Source organism: Cryptomeria japonica, chromosome 1, assembly GCF_030272615.1.
Source record: "Cryptomeria japonica chromosome 1, Sugi_1.0, whole genome shotgun sequence".
Classification (NCBI taxonomy): Eukaryota; Viridiplantae; Streptophyta; class Pinopsida; order Cupressales; family Cupressaceae; genus Cryptomeria; species Cryptomeria japonica.
In genome coordinates, this window is record NC_081405.1 from 417,979,146 (window position 1) to 417,998,975 (window position 19,830).

Consider the following 19,830-nt stretch of genomic DNA (forward strand, 5'->3'; position numbering starts at 1 on the left):
GTAAGACAATGAGTCTTCCCTGGGTTGTTGCCTTTTGTTGTTTTTGAGCAATGAGTTCTAGGTAGTGTGCCTGAATGTATGTGAATTCTCCATTGTAATATTTCATATACATCTAATAGGGTATCATCGTATTGTGGGTAGGATCCCACCGTGGTTTCTCCCTTGACCAGGTTTTCCATATCAAAAATCATGTTGTTGTGTGTGTTATTGATGTGGTTTTGATGTATGATTTCACTATTAATTATCATATCTGAAATTGAGTTTGAGTTAAGGAAAGATTTTGAGAAAATTGATTCACACCCCCTCTCAATTTTTTGCCTTGTTGCCAACACACTACCTAGGGCTCACTGCTCAAAAAAGAGGCTCATTGCCTACAATTCAATTACAAAAGATCACTAGAGTGATTGAACTAAATAATGGCATCTACAAATGCCTAATTATAGTTTGGGTTAAGCACAATACATGGATTTCATACACTTCATCTATCACTACTCTGTTACACTATTATGTCAAAGATCCAGAGCACAAATCTTTAACCTATGCATGTGAAACTACACACAATCAATCACTAAAACCTTTCACATATCCAAAAAGATCAAATACATTGATAATATATATCCGCAACAAGAAATTAGATCTATCGCTAGTCGGCTCATCAAGACTTAGAACATTATTCAAACATGTAAAACCTATCGGCAAAATCCAACCTCCAATGCTTATGCAAACCAAAAAGATTATCACATGTTACCACAAGTATCAGCCAAACCTCCTAGATCACAAAACCAATCACCAAAACTGCTCCAACAAATCTACACAAAGATTAACTATACAAGTTTGTTGTTTTGCATTGTCAAACCAGAAACTGATACTCACAAGCTTCTATATTGCACACCAATCATCAATGGAGACCAAAACTCTAGAATAAGGTATCCCAAACATCCATCTACCTTCCCTCTAATCCACAACACAAAATGTTAACCTAAAAATAAGTACCAACCAAAATACTAAACAATGTCAGATGCTTTGTTCTAAGCTTGTCAAACTTGAACAAATCTTCAATCTGACTTCCGGTAGAATCAAATCATGCAATGAAGATAGGTGCATTGACTTGGGTTTCCATCAATGACAACACTTGATAACCTGTGTAGTGTCTCTCACCAACACATGTTATGTTATGATTTGAAGGCATTTATTTCTCAAAATCACAATTCAAAGTGCTTAATTAATTGGTTAATCAATCATCATCAAAACGAATAGCATTGCTTAATCATAGTTTTCAATTTTTGCATTAAAATTTTCAACCTTTATGCATGAGTTTTATTACCACTAATCCTACATACAATATTCTTGTTAGAAGAAGTTGTAGACTTAAGGCTTCCCAAGGTTTAACCACTAAGGGTATGAAGCCTCAATCAGATCACTTATTCCATGAGAATGTTGGTGCTTCCTCTAATCCAGAAAATGACATCATTTATCCCTATTCTCCTCATAATTTTCATGATGTGGATAAATCACTAACTAATGTTACTATTGACCAATTAGAGAAGATTGACAATGAATTTGAAAAACTTCAACAATGGATGAGTCAACAATACCCAACGAGTGAGGAAATCCCTTTGCTTGAACGATTAAAACAAATGGTGCAAAGTGATAAATTTGGTGTTAATTTATTGGGTGGCCTTGCTCATATTGTTGGCACGAATGTCATACTAATCAAAAGTTGTGTGCAAAGTCCTTGGTTTCTCTCAACCCACTAGTCAAGTTAATCATTCCATTCCTATAACTACATCCTTGCCTAGTGTTCCTACATTTAAATATTCTAACATGGATACTTCCACACAAAATGTTAATCCTATATTTGTTAGTCATGGGGGAAATCCCGTTAATCAATATTCTTACATACTCCCTTTAATGAGCCTTCCATTTGTATCCCAATCATTTCCCATACAAACATACCATAATGTTCCACCTCCTTATTCTCAACCTCCACCTACATATAACAATATTACTCCTCCATCCCAATCCAACAAGTCCAATTTCAATCCATCTATTGAAGCAACCATCAATAACCTAGCCCAAACTGTTACATCCCTACAACAACAATTGGCTTCCATTACTCAATCCAAGTTCAATGTTTCCACATTTGATGTAGTAAGCCCTTTATCCAATAACATTGTTCGTATGGTTCCCCCTAAACATATAGAAGTTCCTCAATTGGAGTTATATAATGGAAAAGGTGATCCTTTGACTCATGTGAAGACATTTCAAACTTTGTGTTGTGATGTTACATTTTATAAATGTAACATAAAAGAGCACTGAGGTAACATGGTAACTATTACTGCAATATCGCAGGATTCGAGCTAAGTGCTTAAGTTTTGTGATAAAATGATTATATATATATATATATATATATATATATATATATATATATATAGTGTTAACACAACCCCGCGGTAGCCAAGATAAAATCGTGGAGGAATATTGTGATATAGTAGTAAATGAGAAAATTAAAAGGCAAGTGGATGATGACATCATGACCGAATTTTGGAAAGGGTGGTAGAAATAAATCAACACGCTCAAATTAAATGTTGAGGTGACAATTATAAACCCACTTTAAAACCAGAAATCCCACTTGAAAATTTCATTCTGCACCCAAGAGATTAACGACTTGAGCTTTGTGATGGCAAACAAAGATGCAGGAGTAGCTACATAGTTACAACTAAGTATTGTAATCCTGAAAGATTTGTTAATTGTGAAAACTTTGAAAGATATACAATTAAAGTAGAGACAATGTCGAGAAAAGGAGAAAGTTCTAACACAAAAGGGTGAATCTTCTAACCCTCAACCACATAAGAGACTGCTTCAAAAATCTATGTTAGACATTCTAACACAATCTTAGGATACTGGGTCTAGAAAATTCTTTAATGATAACATGCAAGGATGTAGAGATTATCTCATTCCAATAGTTGGCAGAGATTTATTTTGCTATTTCTATAGGAATCGAGATGAGAAGGTTCCAGCTTCGAGCCCTTGGACCTTGGATTTGGCCAAATTAATAGTTCCAAACATATTTGTTGATATTGAACTAATTCAAGTACTAGCTGAGAAATATCACCCTATCACTAAGACAGTAAGAATGCTAGGTGGAAACCCTCTGCTGGAGGTAACTAGGCCAGCCATTATAGATTGTTTCATGTTAAATAAATAGGCCATTACCAAAATTGAGTTGTAAAAGTTTGAGAAAGATTACAATAGGTTAAGAAAACAAAATAGGAAGGATGAGCTCTCGTTGTATCGCAAGAGGGGTTTCAATAACCGTATTGTTGAGATTGTGAGTAATGAGCCTTTCCTTGTGGATGAATTCCAATTCTACTTTCAAAGGACCTATTTTGCTTTATGTCAAATATTAGGAGAATATGCTAAGGAGAAGATACTGATTTCCATGATGTATATGGCAATGAGAATCCAAAACTCAAAGATGAACTTGGAATTTGATTTTTCTGTAGAACTCGAGAGGAGGATCTATGTGCAGTTTGAGGTCTTAAAAAAGAAAAAGGTGCGTTTTAACTTTCACCATTATTCATTGTTGTGTCATTCATATTATATTAAAATATCCAAGTGTTGCAAGATAGGTTAAAGTTGGGTGTTGTTGATAAGATGGGGAATAGGGTACCAATGAAATTGTGGTGCATCTTGTAGGATAAGAAATGTCCCAACAATGATTATAGGACCTTCCATGATGTTGTTATAGTGTCAATTTTGTGTTCTTTCAATCAACAAGTAAATAGACTATCATCACAAATGATGGAACTAATACAACACTTGGCTAAGAAGCTGGAAGTAAGGCATACTCATTATTTTGGTGACTGGTTCTACATGCCTGATCACACCTTGATCAAGGTATATGGATGCCCAGTGACCCCCCACCAATTGCCACTGTTTGTTTCAAACAGAATCACCTTCTTGGAATTAATGTGGCAAATGATGTGGATGGAAAAGGGCATCATGGAGAGAATGAAGAAGGGGACCTTTTTTCCCCGTATAGCTAGATGTGTAGGATACTTCATTAGATCTAATGTACTGGGAGAACTTTGGGGATACTTGAAAACAAACTATTCTTTCAAATCGGGAAAAGAGAGATTATGTGACCTTGAGGGTCACATCAATCATGTGAAAAGAAAAATATTGGCAAGCCAAGGTGTCCTATTCATACTTCTCCATATCAAACTTCTTTAACATTTCTTTGACATATTTAGCTTGTGAAATAAAAATTCCATCATCCAACTGAATAACTTGTAGACCAATAAAGAATGACATTTATCCAAACATAGACATCTCAAATTCCTTCTTCATCTCTTCTACAAATTCTTTACACAAACCATTGCTTCCTCCAAAGATAATGTCATCAACTTAAACAACAATAATTGATAGCTTAATGCCTTCAACCTTAAATTAAAGTTTGTTATCTACGGTACCTTTCTTGAAACTTTGATGTAACAAATATATGTCCAATCTCACATACCACACTCTAGGTGCTTGTTAGAGTCCATACAATGCTTTCTTTAACCTACAAACCACATCTGGATCTTTTGAAAATCTTAATCCATCTAGTTGCTCAATGTACACTTCTCTTCCAGTCTCCATTCATAAATGTCGATTTAACATCCATTTGATATACCTTGAAATTTTTGTAGGCAAAAAAAGAAAAAAACATTCTAATAGCTTCCATCCTAGCTATTGAAGTAAAAGTTTCCTCAAATTCAATGCCTTCTACCTGAGAATAGCCTTTACATATGAATCTTGCCTTGTTCCTTGTGACCTATCCTTGTTCATTTAGTTTGTTCCAAAACACCCACTTAGTTCCTATAAAATTCTTGTCCACTGATTTGGGTAATGGCTCCCAAGTCTGATTCTTCTATATCTAATTCAATTCTTCTTCCATTTATTTTACCCAACTTTCTTCTTTTCTTTCATCTTCATATGATTTAGGTTTAATAAGTGAAAGAAAATAGTAACTGGCTTGCTCATTTACCTCTGTAACATTTCTTAAAATAGTAACTTGCTTTCTCATTTACCTCTGTAACATTTCTTAAAATAGTAACTTGCTTGCTCATTTACCTCTGTAACATTTCTTCTTATCTAAACTCACTTGTTTTTGTCTCCAATTATTTGATATTTTGAATGATTTATCTACACATACTTTTGAGTCTTTATTACTTGCTCTAGTTCTTCTTTATCTTCTCTAGTTCCATCTGTCTCTTCCACATTGTTCTCTTTTAGGCCTATCTTTTCTTCTGTGGCAACTGGAATAATCTCAAATTCAGTCTCTTGAATAGGTATAGGGGAAATCTATCCCATGTCTCAAGTACTTCCACATTTTTACCCTCCACTATCTTATTTAGTCTCTTATTGTAACATTGATAGGCTTTTCTATTTGTAGCATATATCAACAATATTCCTTCATCTACTCTGGTATCAAACTTTCCAAGATCATTTTCATCTCTTTTGATATAGCACTTACTCCCAAAGATTTTGAAATACTTCATATTAGGATGTCTTCCATTCCATAGCTCATAAGGTGTCTTAGTATGATTTACTCTTATTCGTACCCTATTAAGAATGTAAACAACAATATGCACATCTTCTTTCCAATACACAATAGCCAAGTTAGCATCCTTTATCATAGTTCTATCCATCTCAATAATAGTCTTATTCTTCCTTCCTACTACACCATTTTGTTGAGGAGTTCTCAAAATAGAAAAATGTCTTCTAATACCATATTTCTAAAAAAAATTGTCAAATTCATTCGAAGTAAATTCTCCACCTCTATCGAATCTTTAACACTTGATTTTCTACTATTGATTTAAAAACTTTAAACCTTTCAAAAGCTTTAGAATTTTTTCTCAAAAATGTAACCTATGTCATCCTGGAGTAATCATCAACAAATAACATGAAATACCTTTCTCCATAAAGTCCACTTGCCCTTGTAGGCTCACATAAATTTGTATAAATCATCTCCAAGAGATATGAAGTAGAATATTCCTTGTTCTTGAAACTTTTCTTTGTCCACTTCCCAAATTAATATTCCTTGCACATTATATCAATAGGCTTGACAATCTTCGATAAATCTCTCATTGCTTTAGTATTATTGATCTTTATCATGTTATCAAAGTTAACATGTCCCATCCTTTTATGCCATAACCAACATTCATTGCTCAGAGTCAGAAAATATCTATTTCCACTTATGTCCTTTATGTAATAAATGTTTTCGCTTGTTCTAATGCCTTCTGCTACCATCTTTCTAGTTTTTCCTTTTCTGATTATACATCCAGTATTTGTGAACACAACTTCATAACCTCTATTGCACATTTAAATAACACTTACCAAACTGTATCTCAAACCTTTTGCATAATAAACATCATCAATTTTATGCTTACAAATAATTGAGATACTTCCTATTCCACAAATCAATGTAGCTTCTCCTACAAAATTCACTGATCAACCATCATACTTCTTGAGATTAATGAACATGTCCTTATCTCCTATCATGTGATTTGAACATCTGGATTCAATGATCCAAGAATAAAGATTCTTCATTCAAGTCCTCACCATCTTCTTCTTTAGATGAATGTGTCTCCATAGAATAGAAACTATTTTTCCCTTTGTCTATATCATCTTTCCTTTTCTTTAAATCGTGTATTCTATATCTACTTTTCTTTTCATCATCATAAAATTTTATATTGTCTTCTTTATATATAAATTTAGAAGTATAATGACTAATTCTTCTACAATTTAAGCATTTTAAGGGCAACTTACCTTTGTACTTTCCACTTCCTCTCTTTAGTCTTATTACAAAGTTTGCCTCAATCTCATCTAGGTTTTTACTTGCCTCCAATTCATACCTTGGTATCCTTGAAACATTGAATGCAACTTCCTTTCAGTGGGATTTTATATCTTCCATTTATCCAATTTCATAGGTAGACAATGTTCTGATAAACTGATCACTCGAATAATTGTTCAGTGTTGGCATTATGTGAACCGGTATGAGGACATAATGACATTGTATATTGTCATTGATGTCAATATGTTGAAGAGGTGAGAACTGGCAAATGAGAGAACCAGCATTTGTGCCAAAGTGAAGCGGTGTGCTTGTTCAAGGTGAACCAGCATATGGTTATGGGAACCGGCACATGGAAGCATTGTATGACTACCGGTTGGTAGGCTCAACTTCAGGGTTTCCAGTTGAAGTGCTTCAAGCTTGTGTGGCTCAACCGGTGACATTGTGTGATGAGTTAGCATTGTAACAAAGAATAGATCATGTTGCCATGTCAGCCTTGTGCGCGTGAAGGATCTTGCATGAAGGAGATTGTCCCTATCTACCTCAAGAATGTGCAAAGTCTATAAAATGGTGATAACTTGTGATGGGTTATTAGCCGCCATGAAATCAATAAAAATGGACGATGGAGAATGTCTTGAGATTGGATCAAGATTATTGCAATTAATGCAGTGTTCTCAATGGTTAGGATTGAACTATTTGAATTCCTTAACCTAACAGGTTTAGAGTTTAGGGTTTATGCTACCAACCTATATGTTTTCCTATAAGGTCGATGTTGTGTCTCTTTCTGAGGTTGTTGGCAAAAGTTGTGTGTGTGTATCCAAGAGAAGGGATACGTGATTCTTGCCAGACCAAAAGGGAGAAGTGATACCTGCAGAGTGTAAGTGCAGAAGGTGAAGAGGAGCTTAAGCAGATCTGCATTGGCATTGAGTGCTATTACCAGATCATTGTAATACTTGTTGATCTCTAACCACCTCAACAATTGGAAAATACCTTAACAGGGTAGCCTTAACCGGCTTGCAATAAATCCTTTAATAGGGTAATTCAAAGCTATTGAGTTTGAAATCCTTTAGCTATTGAGTTCTTGAAATCCTCTAACAAGGTAACCTTTAACAGAGTTTAACCCTTAACCGAGTATTGTAGCCATCCCTTAACCGGGTGATCTCTAACAGGATCGGTTCCTAGCAGAACCTGTTGTAATGTCTCTAACCGGACAAGGCTCCTAACAAAGTGGACTTCTAAAGAGTTCAAAAATAGCTTGTGGGTATTCATCCCCACCATGGTTTTTCCCAGTTGGGCTTCCACGTGAAAAATATGTGTGTCATGTGTGATGCCTTTATCTTGTGATGCTTTCCTATTGTCTATCAAGCATATGATGGTTCTATGTTTTATGCCTATCAATAAAACATGTTGAACTAATTGTTATTATGATCTAATGATAGATTACATGTTTATGCATAAAGGAGAAATGGTAGGGTAGTCTTGAGTTGAGTGAAAAACTAAGTGAGTAACCGGTTCATGCTTGTCTCAGTCATTCTTAGCTTTACCGGTTGCACTCTATTTCAAACCGGTGTCACTGTTTGCCAGTCATTTGAAGTGTCTACTGTCAGATCGATTTAGGACTATATTTTTGTCTGTACTAATTCATCGCCACCCCCCTCTCAATACCAAGTTAGTACTATCAGTTTATCATTGAGTTATCAATTGGTATCAGAGCATGCTCCAGATCCTCTATGCTATAAGCTTAACCGCTTGAGGTAAAGACCCCAGTCTAATGATGAAGAGGGAAGGTCCAAATTTTAACAGAGAAAGTTTCAGTATATGGAAAGACAGAATGAAGATATACATCAGAAGCATGGGTGCTCAACACTAGAGATATGTTGAGACTACCTATGTTGCTCCTACCAGTACCCTTACCAATGACCAAAAGAGAGAGATGCAAGAGAATGGGCAAGTCATAGAATCCCTAATTAGTAGTTTATCTGACATTGAGTTTATTGATGTTTAGGATAAGGTAAATCCCAAAGAGGTATGGGATACTCTTGAAAATATCTATGGCAGTGATGAGCATGTAAAATAGGCTAAGAAAGCCTTAGAGGGAAGTTTGAAGATATGCGGATGGTTGAAGGTGAGACCATTCAACAGTATGGAATAAGAATCAAAATCATTGTTGGAGATATCAAGAGTGCAGGTGGTAAAATAGAAGATGCCACTGTGGTAAGCAAAGTCCTAAGATCCCTATTGTTGATCTATGCAATAAGGGTTGCTGCTATTCAGGAGTTGAGATCAATAGACAAGACTAAGGTATCCTTGGACTCCATCATAGCAAAGTTGACAGCCTATGAGCTAAATAGTTTCGATGGCAGTGTTCAAAAGACTGAATCAGCTTTTAAAGCTTTTGCGGTACCATCCAGAAAAGGAAAAGAAGATAGCACTAGTGGTGAACCAAGACAGGGCAGAGAAATGGATGATGAGGAGATTATGATGGCATTTGAAGCTCTCCTTTCCAGGAAACTTCCTAAAGGAACCGGCAAATACAGAGGTAAGCTACCTTTGAAATGCTTTTCTTGTAACTGGATAGGACATATTGCTATAAACTATCCTAATGGCGACAACAAGGACAAACCGGAAAGGTTCAATAAATTCAAAGGAGGAAACTAGAGAAACTACTTTATGGCAGTTGATGAAGGTGTCACAGATGAAGAATTAGAGGATGAAGAAAATGAAGATATTGTGTTTGTTGTTGTCAAGGAAGATGTGTCAGACAAGAAGGCTCTTGTCTCCCGGTTTGATAATTCCAATGAGTGGATCATTGACAGTGGTTGTTCTCACCATATGACTGGTGACCAGAGCAAGTTTCTATCCTTGCAGGAGTATGATGGTGGTGTGGTTTGCTTTTGCAATGATGCACCATGCATGGTCAAAGGTAGAGGGTTCATCTCTCTGAATGGAAAGAGTAGTGCTAACAATGTGTATTGGGTTGATGGTTTTACACACAACCTTCTGAGTGTTGCCCAGTTGAATAACAGTGGCCTCACTATGGAATTCAAGAATGGAGTTTGCAAAATCAAAGGAAAGAATGGTGAATTGGTGGCCACCGGCATGCAAACCAAAGGTAACCTATTTCATCTGAATGCAAATATAAGTACATGTCTTATGGCTAAATTTGATGATAGTTGGATATGGCATAGGAGACTCTGCCATGTAAACTTTGATAACATTGTGAAGGCTAGTAAGATCAAGGCAGTTAGAGGGTTGTCGGTGCTAAGCAAACCGGATAATACCTTGTGCAGAGAGTGTCAATCAAAGAAAATGTCTTCCTCAACCTTTAAAGGTAAATCTTTCACTAATGACAACTTGCTTGATCTTGTGCATATTGATTTGTGTGGTCCTATGAAAACTAGAAGTGTGCAGGGTGATAGGTACTTCATGATTCTCACTGATGACTACTCAAGAATGATGTGGGTCACATTCTTGAAAGACAAGTCTCAAGCCTTTATAAGGTTCAAAGATTTTAGAGCATTAGTGGAGAAGGAAAGTGGTAAGAGGATCAAGTTCCTGAGAACTGATCAAGGAGGGGAATTCACTTCTGGTGAATTCAACCAAGTACTGTGAAGAACATGGCATCAAGAGGTAATTGTCTGCCCCGTGGACTCCATAGCAGAATGGACTAGCAGAGAGGAATAACCAGACTATGGTTGAAGCAACTAGAACCATGTTGATTCAAGGAAAGGTAGCTCACACCTTTTGGAGAGAAGCGGTGAGCACTGCAGTCTACACTATGACCGAGTACTCATCAAGAAAGGTAAGGATAAAAATCCTTATGAGTATTGGACCGGTAAGACACATGTGGTTAGCTACTTTAGAGTGTTTGGTAGCAAATGTTACATCAAGAGGAGTGAACAGCAGAGCAAATTTAATGCGAAATGTGATGAGGGAATATTCCTAGGATATTCCACCAAGAGCAAAGCTCTCAAGTGTTTCAACAACAGGACTCAGATAATTATAGAAAGCATCAATGTAAGAGTTGATGAAACCTCTGAGAAAACTAAGGAAACTGGCAGTGAGAAAGCAGTAAATGAACTGGTTGCAACCTTCTGGGAACCGATTGACAGCCACCAAGTACCAGTAACAATGTTCCTACACCAGCAAATGTAGATGTTGATACTGATGGAGATGAGGATGAAGAAGAAAAGCAAGAGGAATCTATCAAGACCATTCCTCGGTATGTCAAGTTGAATCATGATCCTAAGTAGATCATAGGAGATAAGGATGCAGGAATCCTTACAAGAAGGTCAGAGAAAACTCATGTATGATCTCTAAATTTGAACCTAAAACATTCAAAGAGGCACATAAAGATGAATACTGGATCAAGGCAATTGAAGAGGAACTTGACCAGATAGAGAAAAATGGTACATGGTCCTTGGTACCCAGACTGGAGCATAAAAATGTCATTGGTACCAAATGGGTCTTCAGAAATAAGTTGAATGAGGATGGCACAGTGATTAGAAACAAAGCCGGATTGGTATGCAAAGGATATGCTCCTGTAGCTAGACTGGAAGGGGTCTGTATGCTTCTTGCATATGAAGCTTTTAAAGGTTTCAAAGTATATCAAATGGATATAAAATTTGCATTCCTAAATGGTGTACTTGAAGAGGAGGTGTATATTGAGCAACTATATGGGTTTTCCCTATCTGAAGACAGTGACATGGTATGTAGGCTACATAAAGCCTTATATGGACTAAAGCAGGCACCTAGGGCATGGTATGAACGTCTGCATTCCCATCTTGTGAAGATTGGATTTGAGAAAACAAGTGAAGATAGTAATATCTACTTGTAGTTTGAAGGAGATCAAATCCTGATCTGTGAGGTATTTGTTGATGACATTATCTTTGGTGGAGATGACAAGATGAGTCATGAGTTTGCAGATGAGATGAAGAAAGAGTTTGAGATGTCACTCGTAGGGGAGATTAAGTTCTTCAGTGGACTGTAGATCCAGTAGATGAGAGATGGAATCTTTATCACTCAGTCCAAGTATGTCAAAGAGGTGTTGAAGACCTTTGGCATGGAAGATAGAAAACCGATTGGTACACTGACGATGACCGATTGTAGACTATCCAAAGAGGATGACTCAGCATTAGTTGATGAGAAGGAATACCGATCAATGATTCGTAAATTGCATTATGTAGTGCATAGCAGACCAAATATTGCATATGCAGTTGGCATTACTGCAAGGTTCCAAAAAAGTCCAAGAGAATCCCACTTGGTTGCAGTCAAGCAGATTCTTAGGTATCTGAAGGGAACTATTGACTATGGATTGTGGTATCCATATAGCAAGGATTTCAACTTGAAAGTATACATAGATGCTAATTGGGAAGGCAATATAGATGACCAAAAAAGCACAATCGGTGGTGCATTCTTCCTCAGTGGTAGACTGGTCTCATGGATGAGTAAGAAGCAGAGTTGTATCTCTCAGTCTACAGTAGAAGCAGAGTATGTTGCAACTTTCATGAACTGCACTCTAACAATTTGGATGAAGCATGTATTGAATGGCTTCAAAGTTCCTATATCTAAACTAGTAAGTATATTTTGTGACAATACTAGTGCAATTAATATCTCCAAGAATCCGGTTTTACATTCTAGAACCAAGCACTTTGAGCTTAAGTATCATTTCTTGAGAGAAAAGGTTCAGAACAAAGAGATTGCACTGGAGCATGTTTCCAGTAGGGAGCAGTTAGCAGACATATTCACCAAGCCTCTCCCAAAGACTACATTTATGTACTTAAGAGGTGAATTAGGGGTACTGCCCCTTTAGGAGGTGAACTAAAGGTATATGCTCCACATCAGTCATGTATAACATAGTCAAATTTTTCTTCAGGATTGATGTGTTGAAGGATGTTACTCCACAAGGGGAGTGGCATAATGGAATAGGGCAGCTTGTGTCTCCACTTTGGCATTGTTGTCAAAGGGCAAGAAGATGTGAAGCGAAGAAGATATCTATAGAAATTAGGGGAGAAGATGTGAAGCGGAGAGATATCTTTGTATATTGTCATCAATGCCAAAGGGGGAGATTGTTGGCATTATGTGAACCTGTATGAGGACATAATGACATTGTATGTTGTCATTGATGTCAATATGTTGAAGAGGTGAGAATCGGAAAATGAGAGAACTGGCATAACACTGTGAACCGACATTTGTTCCAAAGTGAAGCGGTGTGCTTGTTCAAGGTGAACCGGCATATGGTTATGGGAACCGACACATGGAAGCATTGTATGACTACCGATTGGTAGTCTCAACTTCAAGGTTTCCGGTTGAAGTGCTTCAAGCCTATGTGGCTCAACCAGTGACATTATGTTATGAGTTAGCATTGTAATGAAGAACAAATCATATTGCCACGTCAGCCTTGTGCGCGTAAAGGATCTTGCATGAAGGAGATTGTCCCTATCTACCTCGGGAATGTGCGAAGTTTGTAAAATGGTGATAACATGTGATGGGTTATTAGCCGCCATGAAATCGGTAAAAATGGATGATGGAGAATATCTTGAGATGGGATCAAGACTATTGCAATTAATGCAGTGTTCTCAATGGTCAAGATTGAACCATTTGAATTCCTTAACCTAACAGGTTCATGGTTTAGGGTTTATGCTACCGACCTATCTATTTTCCTATAAGGTCGATGTTGTGTCTCTTTCTGAGGTTGTTGGCAAAAGTTGTGTGTGTATCCAAGAGAAGGGATACATGATTCTTGCCAGACCAAAAGGGAGAAGTGATACCTGCAGAGTGTAAGTGCAGAAGGTGAAGAGGAGCTTAAGTAGATCTACATTAGCATTGAGTGTTGTTACCAGATCATTGTAGTACCTATTGATCTCTAACCACCTCAATAGTTGGAAAATCCCTTAACAGGGTAGCCTTAACTAGCTTGCTGTAAATCCTTAACAGGGTAATTCAAAGCTATTGAGTTTGAAATCCTTTAGCTATTGAGTTCTTGAAATCCTCTAACAAGGTAACCTTTAACAGGGTTTAACCCTTAACTGGGTATTGTAGCCATTTTTTAACCGGGTGATCTCTAACAGGATCGATTCCTAGCAGAACCTATTGTAATGTCTCTAACCAGACAAGGCTCCTAATAGAGCAGACTTTTAAAGAGTTCAAAAATAGCTTGTGGGTATTCATCCCCACCATGGTTTTTCCCAGTTGGGTTTCCACGTGAAAAATATGTGTGTCATGTGTGATGCTTTTATCTTGTGATTCTTTCCTATTGTCTGTCAAGCATATGATGGTTCTGTGTTTTATGCATGTTAATAAAACATGTTGAACTAGCTATTATTATGATCTGATGATAGATTACCTATTTATGCATAAGGGAGAAATGGTAGGGTAGTCTTGAGTTGAGTGAAAAACTAAGTGAGTAACTAGCTAATGCTTGTCTCGGTCATTCTTAGCTTTACCGGTTGCACTCTATTTCAAACCAGTGTCACTGTTTGCCAATCATTTGAAGTGTCTGTTGTCAGACCGGTTTAGGACTGTATTTTTTTCTATACTGATTCACGCCCCCCCTCTCAGTACCAGGTTAGTACTATCAGTTCATCATTGAGTTATCATTCAAGTCATGACATTCTTCAACATCACACTTCTTCAGTTTGTAGGGTTTGGTCAATGTAAATAGGATTTTTCTGATAACGTCACTTTCTTCTAAGATTCCACCAATTGCTCAGATAGCTTCCATAGTATCACTCACTATGTGTATGTAGTTCTAAACATTTTCATCATCAACCATTCTAAAACTTTCAAAATTTTATTTCAAATTCAAGAGTGTAGCTTGTTGAGTCTTCAGATCACCTTCATATGCATAACATAACTTGTTTTAGACTTCCTTAGCTTCTTTCAATCCTTTAACCTTACCAAATATTTCATCACTTAGACAATTGATAAGTACTGTTCTAGATTTTGCATTTTTCTCCTAAGCCTTAATTTCATCTAGAGTCGAAGGTCCATCAGAGGTCATTGGTAACCAGTCTGAATAATATCCCATATTCCATTCTATAATGTCTCCAAGTAAGATCCCATTGTTTCCTTTGAATAAAGAAAATTTGTTCCATCAAACATCAGTGCTTTAACATGAAGCTCCTATGCCATTTTCGGATCTACCTCAAGCAATTAAGCTTTCTAAAGAGGAACCAATACTCTGATACAAATTGTTGAGCATGCAACAGGACTAAGAGGGGGGTGAATCAGTCTGAAATTTCAACATAGATTATTTATAAACAACATTAACTTACTTAACAATAACACAACAATCATAAACACATGAACACTAGATTTACGTGGAAAACTCAAACAAGGAAAAACCATAGTAAGAATCTAACTCATAATATATCAATAGTTTACAATGAATATGGCTTCCCGCCAAAGATTTCACTATTCAAGACTTGCAAACTAAGGTGCACAACCTTAGGCAAGATACAAAATCAGTACTTTCTCTACTAAAGACCACTTCTTTAGGGAAATATACAAAGTGTTGTCGAGGGACTCACTGTGAATCAACAATGAAGGAAATAGCTAAATTGAAATTGAGAAGGATTATCCTGAACCTGAAATTATCCTTAAAAACTGCATTGAGAAACCAACATCATGGCAAACATCTCTAATCACTTTTTCTATCACAACACACTGTCTCGTTAAATATATCACCTTCAAAGCTCTTCTCAATCTGACTTTCACATATTCACAATCTTAGATCTACTTACATATGTTGGTATTCTACACTCTAATGAGAAATGATGGTGTTCTCATTGATGGCAACCTACTGGCAACCACTTGGCATTCATCTCATAAAGCCACCGGTAGGCACCGGCACTGGCTAGACATCTACATGTACACCGGTAGACACTTCACCGGCAGTGGCTACAATGCATATCGGCACTCCAGCCGACAGGGAATAAACTTTTGTTTATTGTATTTAATTGTAATTATCTTTTGTAAAGCTGACAAGACATATTGTAAAAGACTCATATATATGTATAAGATCTTATAGGTCATTTTGTAGTAGTAGAAGTAAAAGAGTAGTTGTGAATTATGTATAAGGAGATATAAGTTGATAGCGAAGGTTTTGGTTATAGTATGAGCTTAAACCAGTACTGAACTTGGCATAGTTGATGCTAATTTGAAGTAGTACATTGTATTCGATTTTCATAATCCATTTTGTAAGTCAGTGAGACTTCTATCTTGTAAATTGAGCAGTGAGCTCTAGGCAGTTGGCCTTCCTGCATGTGCAAGCCCCTCATTGTAAGTAATATTTATTCATTGGCCAGTGAGTGAATATTGTGGGTCATAAATCCCACCAAAGTTTTTCCCACACTGGCTTTCCTCATTAAACATCTTGTGTTATGGTGTGTTTTCTATGTTGTCTTTATTATTGATGTTTACTACATTAATTCTTATTTATCGGTACACTGTTTTGGAATGCAAAATACTTAATAAGGTTAAATATTCTGCAAACCGGTTTGATACTGATTCACCCCCCCCCCCCTCTCAGTATCTTTGGGACTATCATTAATCCTAACAATTGGTATCAGAGCCTGGTCCTCTATTTTCAAAAGCCTAATAGTTTGAGGAAGATTCTGACATCGATATAGATGGGGAACTTAAGAAAGTAATTGGAAGGAGCTCTTGTAAATGATGATTCAGAGAAGTTGAAGAATATCAAACCTGGAGATGATCGAAGGACTACACAAGAATTCATTCAAGGACTTCAAGAGAATCTTGCTATTGTTAGAAATAAAAGAAAAGAACTTCATGAGAAGATGCAGAATGATAATGATGAAAAGGAAACTCTTAATGAACTTATGAACAAGATGAGACAAGAAAACCTTACTATGAGGAATGAAATGCAAGATATGACTATGAGATTTTGTAAAGACATTGAAGACAAAAAGAAGAATGAAGATGACTTGACTAGGAGACTCAATGATGCTGGAAATGAAAATCTAAGACTTAGTCATGAAAATGATATGTTAAAGACAGATCTGATTCACATGCAACATGATAAAACTGAACTTATGAGACAAATGGGAATTTTGGAAAATGATTTGGCTATTGGTAAATCAACACAAAGAGAAATTCAAGAAAATTTCAGAAGAACTTCATGATATGCTGAAAAGTCAAAAACCTAATGGAGATAGTAATGGACTTGGATTTGAAGTTGGTGAAAGTGCAAACAATCATGATCATAGTAAACTAGTAAGACAACCTAATGCTTACAAATTTAATGGGAAATGCTTTAACTGTAACAAGTATGGTCATAGAGAAAATTAGTGTAGATCTAGAAATAATTAGAACATTAATGCACCCACCGGTCAATGTTCCAAATGCAACAAAGTTGGTCATAATTCAGAAAACTACATAATGAATGTAAGATGTTATGTTTGTGGAAGATTTGGGCACTTATCTAATCAATGCGGAACACAAACCAACATGGGATATGGAAAGGCTATTCAGAAGAATAATGTGACTTGTTATGCTTGTAACAAAATTGGACATATTGCAAAATTTTGTAGAAGCAAAACTTCACCGGCAAACAATAAAGGACCCAGTTTGAAAGACAAAGAAAAGGTTGATGAGGTAAAGCAATAATTTTCAAAACAATGGATTAGAAAGATAGATCAAAATGTTGATGAGACTATTTCTTCATCGGTAGAATAGAGTATTACTCCACCGACGTAAAATTCTTCATCCAACTGAGAAGTAACCCTTTGGGGGTATTGCAGCAAGTTGAACATCATGCAGATTACCCTCGGTTGATGGTGAGAAGATAGATTTCTTCTTTACCGACAAATGTGTTAAATCATCAGTTTTCCTTCATTTTTGATTCACCGAGCATTCAAATTAGTAGAGAGCATGAAATCCAAGTGAAGGCATTCAGGTGAAGAAGTGAAGCGATTTCTTTCAAGCACTCAAACATTATCAGGCATCTTAAGGTATTTCTCAAATGGCTTCCTCTTCTGCTCCCGAATTTATTGCAAACCCTATTGTTGTAGAAAATATAAAATTCCCTAGGCCCATATTTAAAAATCATTCCCGAGATAGCTAAGCAAGATGATTCCATAGGCACATTTTCAAATATTCCTAAAGGTGTAGCTTATGCTAAAGACCCTAGGATATATATTCACTGCAATATTGATGAATTAGGTTCTAAGGAAGTGTTAAAGATGTTTAAAACTGTAATTTGTGATGAAAATGGCAATGTCAAACCTGAGCACAAGGTTATTGAGACTTTAGGTTTTGTGGAAATTTTGAACATCCCTAAATTTTTGGAGAAAGTTGTAAGAATTTTCCTAAGTAGGGCACATGGAGAATTTCTTTGGTTAGATTCAGTCTACAAATTCACCCGGCAAGCAATTGGGGTAGTGACAAGTTTACCCTCAACTGGCAACAAACCTGAAATAACTAAGAAGGTTCCTAATAACAAAATCATGACCTTAACCAGAGCAACATTTGATAGTAGATCTCTAAGAGTAAATGACATCAAGGACATCAATGTGAGATTCATAAGTATGATCTTAGGTTACAAGACTACACATGCAAATAGACTTAATTCAGTTTCCATTCTTTGCATTAACAGTTCTTATGAAATGGTAAACAATAATGCAAAATAGATGTGTGTGAATGGCTGAAGGATGAACTAATTGATAACTTGGAGAAGATAAAAGGTGATAAGAAAGAGACATTTCATTTTGGCAATCTCTTGGTATGCCTTATGTTGTATTTCTCAAAGGAAATCCCCAGTATTGGACAGAAAGACTTTGGATATGACATATCAGTAGGCAAACAATTGTAGGAAGCCTTCACCGGCATGGGTACTGCTAAGGAAAACAATATAACTGAATACTTCAAATCTTTCCAAACCAAAATGAAAACAAGAGAGAGACTACCACAGAGTGTAGTAGATAAATATGATAAGGAAATCTGTTTTGTGAATAAGAAAGATGAAACATGGATGGAAGTTGTATTACCTAGACCTGTATGGGTAACAAAAATGGGTTATGAGGTAGATATCAACATTGTTGAAACTTATGCAAAAGCCTTATTAGATGCAACTAGAGATCCATCGGAATAAGTTTTTGGTAGTGCTGAAACAATTGAAAGTGGTGTACAAACAATGAAACAAAGGAAGAGAAGAGAAAAGTATATAAGAGATGCTTCAAAGCAGGTAAAAGAAATAAAAGAAAATTTTATGAACCTTACTCGTATAAAGGAAAGTGAATTAGAAGGACTGCAACTAGAGGCACACATCTCATCGGTTGGCACATCATCTGATAGTGAGATACTTGTGGAATTCAAGAGAGTTGATAGGAAGAGAAAACCAACACCGGTACCCTCTCCTCCACCCAAAAAAACAAGAACCTTGAGAAAGAAACAACAAGCAGTAAGGCAACTGGCAAAGAAACGCTCACCCAAGAAGAAACATAAACAGATCATACCTCCTTTGGATAATTTACTGAATGAAATCACTGATGATGGTAACTTGGAAAATGTGAGCAAATTGTATAACACATTCACTGATTCAGAAAAGGAAAGTATTGAAAACAGTATAATTCTACATCTAGACATATACAAAAAAGTGTTAATTATAGTGGTAGATGACTTACCAAATGATTTATATAGAAGGTTAGATGCAAAGAGGATTGCAGTAATGGAGTTGGACAAGAAACTTGAAATTGAAAAACTTCTAGTTGTACATCCAGTTAACTCGAAAGAGGAAATTGATGACCTAATCTATGAAGCTAACAGATCAGTTTTTGCTAGTGGTCACCAGCAAGTGAGCTTAATGGCCAATAGAGTTAACGAAATTGCAGAGGAAATGACTGATAAATGTGATCTCTTTTTTGTAGAAAAAGAAAAACAAGAGGAATTGACCAGGTTGAAGAAAACATTTAAGGTATATTAGAAGGACAAGGACAAAGGGAAAGGTAAAGTTGGTGGAATACCAAACATCA